Below are 9,016 nucleotides of genomic sequence, written 5' to 3'. Positions count from 1 at the left end.
CTCAACCCATTGCCCAAATTTTTAATGATGATGGTTGCAACTCAAAATCAACCCTTGGAGTTTCATTGCTTTGAATTAAACGTTTGCTGTCTTTGGGCATTCTCTTTAAAATGCAAATGTTCTCCAATGTTAAGGCATTAAATTCCTAACAGTATACTGAGTATGAATTTTTCACAGATTTACTCCAGCCTAAAGCAGGCTGGAAAAATACTGAGCAGAAAATGATTACGCAATCTGGCAAAATGTGGTTGATTGTCTATAAATGTCTTAAAGTAGTGATTCATGATGTGCTGTTCACTGGGAGCTTATTTAAAACGTTGATTTGTGGCCCTGTACTCAGATCTATTGAATGAGAATCTCTGGGCCTCTAAAATCTGCATCTGAATGAGAGCTTCGGGTGATTCTGACGCATAGTGAAGTTCAAAACTAACTGCTTTAAGTCTATTAAGCTTACCATAAAATGAGATGAAAATATCTTTCAGTCTGTGTTTTGTTCTTCTCACTACTTTTATAGCAATATGAAAATTACAGCGGAAAATAGTTCCACAATATTATATGATCAGGGCAGAGGAAATATTGAAAATGGGGAGAAAATGGGATTGAAAGAAAAGGCCTAGGAAATGACACTTCAAAAATTCAGTTTTTGGCTGGGTGCGGTGGCCCATGCCTCTAATCCCAGCACTTTGGGAGGCTGAGGTAGGAGGATCACTTGAGCTCAGAAGTTTAAGACCAGCCTAGGCAACATGCTGAAACCCCATCTCTACAAAAAATACAAAAATGAGCCCAATATGGTGGTGTGCACCTGTAGTCCTAGCAACTAGGAAGGCTGAGGTGGGAGGATGGCTTGAGCCCAGAATTTGGAGGTTGCTGTGAGCCAAGACCATGCCACTGCACTCCAGCCTGGGCAACAGAGCCAGACCCTGCCTGAAAAAACTATATATTTTTATCAGTTTTTCCTGGGGCTGGTGCTGTACCGCTTCTCAGAATAACTAGGATCGATTTTACATTCCACTTTAATCAGTGCCATTTGCTAAGTTAGTCTTTTGAGAGTGAATGACATATACTGCTGTGAGAAGACTGTGTATCTAAGATCCATCCATTCACTCACTCAAGGACTGTGCTTTGAGCCAGTGCCAGTCAAACACTGCGCTAACTGCTGGAGATGGAAGGGTGAGCAAACATCTCGTAAGACTTACAGACTGGCTGGAGAGGGAGGTAACAAAATTAGATGTTGATATGACATTTTTTTCAAAACTTTATTTTTGGAGTAATGAAATAAACTGCTATGTTAATGACAAAAACGGAAAGCGAGTGTGTTATTGCATTTCAGCTTTACTATGTGGGGAAAAGTTAAAATGGGGACTTGGAGGCTTTGGGACGTTTTTTTCTTTTCAGCCAAAAAATGGGTAAGAAAGCATTGTGGCACAAGTAATGGATTCATCAGCAATGTAAATTGTTCTCTGAACACCAGGAATTAATCTGTTTTAACGGCGTGGTTTTCAGAAGGCAGAATTATCGTTACTCCTTACCCCCACCAGGTCTTTGAATGTGTCTGGATCTTTGTTTGAATCTTGAAGTGAGTAAAATGAGGAAGTTGGATGGGGTAATTGCAAAGTGCTTTAAAAAAAAAAATATATATATATATATATATTTTGCATTTTAGGTTCTGGGGTACATGTGAAGAACATGCAGGATTGTTGCCTAGGTACATACATGGCAATGTGGTTTGCTGCTCTTCCTCCCCATCACCTATATCTGGCATTTCTCCCCATGTTATCCCTCCCCAACGCTCCACCCCCCGCCGTCCCTCCCCTAGTGCAAAGTGCTTTTGAAGTTATTCTTGTTCTTCTGTAACTGCCCAGTGTATTCTTTTGCCTGATGCCCAGATAGAACCAATTTATTGAGATAAGAGAATTGCAGTGGAGAAAGAGTTTTCTACACATAGAGCTGGCTAAACTCAGGAATGGCAAGTAGAGATATTTTAGCTTTATTCTATTTGCGATGGGGAATCACAGATTTATAAGCAAGAGAGAGAGAAAAAGAGAGAGAGAGAGACAGAGATACATGAAAAACAAGTGTCTAAGAAGATTGGCCTGATGGCTGTCTGGGCAGTCCCATGATAGTGGCTGTGGTGCTGGAAGAGATTGTGGTGGCAGATTTGGAAAGAGGAGATTGGGAGGCTATTGCTGAGGACTCATTACTGATGGGTGCTGTTGTAAGTAGAATTTTCGATGCCACAAAAGAAGTAGCACTCCAATATAAACTTCTGCTGCAAGGCAATTTACTTCTGTAGAAGGGTGTGTCTCACAGATGGAACAATGGCGAGTGCACACCTGGACAAGGAAAGGAAGGAAGGGGTCCTTATGCCTGATGGAGGTGGCCCCATCTGTGTCATTCCCCTATTGGCTAGAGTTAGACCGCACAGCCTAGTCTAATTCTGATTGGCTTTTTTAAAGGGAGCAGGGGTACGAGCTGGAGTGGCGGGTGGGTAGTGTGGCGGGAAGGACGGTTATGGGCAGGTTAGAGCAGGTAAGCAGGGGTCAAAGCAGGGGACCAGAGCAGGTGACCAGAGAAGGTGACCAGGATGACTCAGGATGGGGCAGGGGACGAGGGAAACAGATGTGAACTACTGATTAGAACTTGTGGAAAAGGTTGGTTACTGACACTACAAGGAAGTTAAACTTTAAAATACAGAATGAAAGAATAAGACAGCTGAACAGACTGACACACTGATTCTTTGAAGAGAAACTTGGGGTTCACTGTGTCTAACAATGCATGGCATTGGACAGAAAATAAGGGATTCATAAATGAACACTCATAAAGCAAATGAGGATGAGAAGTGATTATTACTGCCACACGCAGCCACATTTGCAGATTGGGAAGATAGTTTTTCACCCTGTAGGGAAGTTCGTTCTGTCCTCAGGAGGACAGGTTTGGACAGCTTACGAGAAAGCACGTGTGGAACACAAAAAGCAGAAAGGGCCAAGTTCTCAAGGGTGTCCTCATGGCCTCTCCTGGGGGCAATGAGGACGGGATTTTGCCGGGCTGGCAAAACTGAGCCCAGAACTCAGCCTTGTGGATCTGTAACACCAAGAAAAGGACTAACTGCATGAAGCTTGAACGAGACTTAGGTGCTCAAGAAAGGGAAAGAGGGCAACGGGATAGACTGCTTTAGAAAGCTGTGGCTTGAAGTGAACTTCCTTTGTGAAATTTTGCTCCAGGCAAGAAACTTACACTTTTCCTCCTGATTTATCCTTCAGGTAGAATTGATCTATCTCTTAATTGGCCATGTAACCATAAAAGTAAATGGTAGGGACAGGAAACATAATATTTTGCCAAGAGCTTTAATACCAGGTAAGTTTCATTATGCCTTTTATGAAAAAAGAATGTCACTCTTGCAGAGCTTGGGCACAGCATTCTTCAAGGCTCCCTGACCAGCCGGCACCAGGCAGCAAAAGAGTCCAGGACCCCATCTCCTGACCTTTGCGGGGCTCCTAGAGCAAGCTGTCCTCCCTGCCGCCTTGCCATCTGTCAGAGGACAGGCTCCACGCTGTCTTGGTACGTAAGGGAACAGCGTAGTAACACTGTCAAATGAGCAATGGGACATGAGGCAGCTGGTGATAATTCTTGCCTTAGACTTTTGGCTCTCTGGGTTTCTGTCACGAGGACTATCATGTTCAGGAGGCTTTACTCACTAGGTATCTGCTTCTGAAGCTCATGGGATGAAAATCTGAAGGAGTCATTTAAGTCACAGTTTTACCAAGTAGGTCTAATGCTTTTTAACATGACTTAAGAATAAAGGTCAGAAAATACTCTATTGGCCCGGGACAAGATAAGCAAGGGATCCACTAACTGTTTTATTCTGTTGTTTTACTTTAAAAAAAAAATTGACCCAGCACTTTGGGAGGTCGAGGCAGGTGGATCACTTGAGGCTAGGAGTTTGACTAGCCTGGCCAACATGGTGAAACCCTGTCTCTACTAAAAATACAAAAAAATTAGCTGAGCGTGGTGATATGCACCTGTTAGTCCCAGCTACTCAGGAGGCTGAGGCAGGAGAACCGCTTGAATTTGGGAGGTGGAGACTGCAGTGAGCTGAGATTGCACCACTGCACTCCAGCCTGGGTGACAGAGTGAGACTTCATCACTAAAAATAATAATAATAATAATAATTGAGACAGGGTCTCACTCTGTCACTCACACTGGAGCGCAGTGTGGCACAATCATGGCTCACTGTGGCTTGACCTCCCTGGTTTGAGTGATCTTCCTGCTTCAGTCTCCTGAGTAGCTGGAACTACAGGCGCATGCCACCATACTTGGCTAATTTTTTTGGTAGATTCAGGATTTTACTATGTTGCCCAGTCTGGTCTCAAACACCTGGCCTTAACTGGTCCTCCCGCCTTGGCCTCCAAAGTGCTGGGATTGCAGGCATGGACCACGACACTCAGCCATAAAATGTTTTATCGAGGCATAATTTACACAAAATTTTCTCATTGCTAGTGTACAATATAACAATTTCTACTATATTTACGGGTTTGTGCAACTGTTATCATAATTTATTTCAAGAATAGTTCCATCATCTCCAAAGATGCTTTCATGTCGATTTGCAGCTAACCGCCCGAACCCTCCTCCCCCCGCCTTAAGAAACCGCCGGTGTTTTGTCTCTGTAAATGTTTTGACTTTCATAAAATTGGAATAATTCAACATGTAGCCTCTGTGTCTGACTTTTTTGAGCTAGCACAGTGTTTCTGAGGTTTATCCAAGCTGTAACATGAATCAATTGTCCTTTGCTTTTTGTTCTTGAATTGTCCGTGGGCCATAACTTATCTTACCCATTCACTGGTTGACAGACATTTGGATTGTTTCTGGTTTTGGCATCCAGGCTGTTATTTGGACCTGTGTTGTTGTTTCTCATAGGCAGAGTTCTAGGAGTGGAATTGCTGAGTCATATGGCAAGCTTGTGTTTAATGCTTTAAGAAATGACCATTTTTCAAAGTGGCTGTGCTACTTTACATTCCCACCAGCGGTGTATTAGGGTTCCAGTTTCTTCTTCACGTCCTCATTACACTCGGTATTGTTCATCTTTTTTTGTTTTTTAAATTATAGCCATCCCTGTGGGCACTGTTTTTTTGTTTCAATTTAATGTTTTTTAATTTCATTTTTTCTTTGTTTTATTCATTGTGTTTTAATTTGCATTCTTTATTGATTAAAGGTGTTGGGTATCTTTTTTTTTTTCCCCAAAGTCTTGCTTTGCCGCCCAGGCTGGAGTACAGTGGCACTCCATGGCTCACTGCAGCCTTGATCTCCCAAGTTCAAGTGATTCTCTCACCTCAGCTTTCTGAGTAGCTGGGTCTACAGGTGCACACCACCATGCCCGGCTAATGTTTTGGATTTTTTATTTTTTGTAGAGATGGGTGTTGCCAGGGCTGGCCTAGAATTCCTGGGCTGAAGCAATCCTCCCACCTTGGCCTCTTAAAGTGCCTGTGTGCCTGGCCTAACATGTTGAGCATTCTTTCATGCGCTTATTAACCATGTATATATTTTCTTTGGTGAAATGTCTATTCAAATCTTTTGCCCATGTTTTAAATTGGGTTTTGGTTATTTATTCATTTATTAAAAGGTGGGGTCTTGCTCCGTTGCCCAGGCAGGAGTACAGTGACGCAGTCATATCTCACTGCAGCCCAAACTCCTGTGCTCAAGCGATCTTTTCACCTCAGCCTCCCCAGTAGTTGGGAGCACAGGAACATGCCACCATCCCTGGCTATGAGTTTTTAATCTTTTTATTGTTGAGTTTCATGGGTTTTTAAAATATATATTCTGTTCTTTCCCTCTCAGCAAACCAATGCAGGAACAGAAAACCAAATACCACATGTTCTGCCTTATAAGGGGAGCTGAATGATGAGAACACATGGACATATGGTGGGGAACAACACACATTGGGGCCTCTTGGAGGCTAGCAGGAGGGAGAGCATCAGAAAGAATAGCTAATGGATGTTGGCATTAATAACTAGGTAATGGGCTGATCTGTGCAGCAAATCATCATGACACACCTTTGCCTATGTAAAAAACCTGTACATCCTGCACATGGACCATGGCGTTTAAAATAAAAGTTGTTGAAAAAATAAAATAAGGCTGAGTGTGGTGGCTCATGCCTGTAATCCCAGCACTTTGGGAGGCTGAGGCAGGTGGATCATAAGGTCAGGAGTCTGAGACCAGCCTGGCAAAGATAATGAAACCCTGTCTCTACTAAAAATATAAAAATCAGCCAGGCATGGTGGTGCGTGCCTTTAATCCCAGTTATCAGGAGTCTGAGGCAGGAGAATCACTTGAACCCGGGAGGCAGAGGTGGCAGTGAGCTGAGATCATGCCACTGCACTCCAGCCTGGGTGACAGAGTGAGACTCTGTCTCAATAAATATAAAATAACATAAAATATACATTCTGGCTGTAAGTCCTTTGTGATAGATATGATTTGCAAATGTTTTCTTCCAGTGTGTGGCCGGTAATGATGTCTTGTGAAACACACATGTTGCATTTAAGTTTCTTCCATTTTCAAGCCTGCGCTGATATTCACTTTTTGTTGGGCCCTTTCCTGTCTCCTCTGAGCATGCCAGGAATGGAGGATGTGTGGATAGCTGGGTTCCCCATGGTCTGCCCCACACACACATGCGCCCGAGTCAGCCAGGCGCTTACCCCAGTCCCACTCCACTGGCCAGCTTCCAGGAGCATGTTCATCAATAAACACTGCTGTGCATAGGCGCTATCCAAGGCTTCAAATCCAGTGAACCCCCTTGACCAAGGCGGTGAAAATGCCAGTGCTCGCAGCTGGCCCTGGTGGAACCCCTGTGAGAGCACAGCAGGGTGGGGGAACGGGGGCAGTTCCAGACAAGAGCACTGCAGAGACTCACTGTTAGTACCCAAAGCCGAGATGTTTTTCAACCATAAATGCTTTTCAAATTGTTACATGCCTTTGGTGGATGTAAATATCAAAAAGTTTTAGTAATGAGTATGTTTTGCTCTTATAATCAGAAAAAAGGCCATGCAAAGTAAACTGTTCCAAAATAGTACATATAACATATGCAAATCTTTTTAAATTTTTAAATGTTCACACTGTCTCACTAATGAATTTTACTTAGCATTTGTGAAAGAAGGCCTCACATGTACAGCATTGGAATTTTGCTCCTGTTCTGAGAGTTGCAATGTATTTTTGTGGCTGTTCTAAAACTGAAACTGAAGCACTAGAATGAACCATGACAAACTTTAATCTTGGAAACTTGGGTACTTTTTGTTCAGGTACTTACTTAGATTCTCATATTTTGTTACATTGAATTTTGAACTGGTTTTGCTATTTTGATTTTAGGTAGTTCAAATATAGTCCTTCAGGAGCATAATGGATAAAATACTTCTGTGTCTGTGAACCTAACTACCATTTATAATTTTGTTTCTCTGGGGGAAAATGAACTCCAGATTCCAAACAACACTCATATGCCTGAAAAAGTCCCTCTCGGATGTATCAATTCTGATAACACTGCATTTTTATTGTTGTTATGCAATTTTTTTGTTTCAGACAGGGTCTCACTCTGTTGCCCAGGCTGGAGTGAAGTGGCACAATCATGGCACATGGTAGCCTTCGCCTTTGAGGCTCAAAAAGTCCTCCCACCTCAGCCTCCTGAGTAGATAGGAACACAAGTGCACACTACCACACCCGGCTAATTTTATGATGTTTTGTGGAGGCAAAATCTCACTATGTTGCCTAGGCTGGTCTTAAACTCCTGGGCTTAATTGATACTCCTGTCTCAGCCTCCCAAAGTATTGGGATTACAGACGTGAGCCACCATGCCTGGTCTGTTTTGTAAATATTTTTAAATTTCATCTTCTCATTAAGAATATTATAGAACCATGTAACCTGGGATGAAAAACATAATGAGAAAACAGAGTTTTATTCACATTAATATTTCTTTTGCCACTGTACGTAAGGGGGAAAATGCCTGTTTAGTTGACCTACCCAAGTGACTGGCAGCTATTGTAAATAGATGACCTGGGCCAGGCATGGTGGCTCACTTGTGTAATCCCAATACTTTGGGAGGCTGAGGCAGGTTGACCACCTGAGGTCAGGAGATCGAGACCAGCCTGACCAACACAGTGTAACCCCATCTCTACTAAATACAAAAAATTAGCTGGGTGTGGTGGTGCATACCTATAATCCCAGCTACTTGGGAGGATGAGGCAGGAGAATCGCTTGAACCTAGGAGGCAGAGGTTGCAGTCAGCCGAGATTGCGGCATTGCACTCCAGCCTGAGCAACTAGGGTGAAAACTCCCTCTAAAAAAATAAGATTAAATAAATAAATAAATAAATAAATGAAATGAATGAAGGTTGCAAATGCATGATTCAGGTCACATTTGCTAATGGGAATCCCTGGACCCCGGAAAGGGATGAATTGTTGGAGAGGGAGGCGCTCAGTGCTCAGGAGAAAGCTCCCCAAACACTGACAGTTCTCTCTGCAGCAGAAGTGACCTGCTCAGTTCCAGCCTGGCCCGAGGACCCTGGCAGAGTCCCTGATCTGCCACGTCATTGGTACTAAGCCTCAGCCAAGAATGTGCTTTGCTGGGACGAGTGTACCATCAGCCTTGCCACGAGCGTTCAAGGGCCTTCTGTGCCAGGAAGAATAAAATGAGCAGATAAACCCCTCATGTACCAATCCCAGTCCACGTAATAGGAGCAAAGAGCAGCATAAAAGCCTAATGAATTTGCTTTAACTGTTCAGATCAGCTGGAAACTGATTCAATCCCAGTCTCCAGCAAACCTAGGGTGCTCGGTGAACCAAATGGCACTCATTCTCTCAAGAAACTAAGAAAGTAACAGTTGGAACTTGGGAAAGCTGAAAAAGTCTTGCAGAGAGAGAATTAATAAATATCTGACACAAAAATACATTTCTAACTCCATTCCTTAGAAGGAAAATCTTCCTAAAAATTAAGTTTTAAGAAAATTCTCCCTATAGTTTCGGAAAAGTAGAGATTG

The sequence above is a fragment of the Sapajus apella genome, unplaced genomic scaffold, assembly GCF_009761245.1.
Source record: "Sapajus apella isolate SASKATOON/1434 unplaced genomic scaffold, GSC_monkey_1.0 scaffold30, whole genome shotgun sequence".
NCBI lineage: Eukaryota > Metazoa > Chordata > Mammalia > Primates > Cebidae > Sapajus > Sapajus apella.
Note: the sequence above shows the minus strand (reverse complement) of the source record.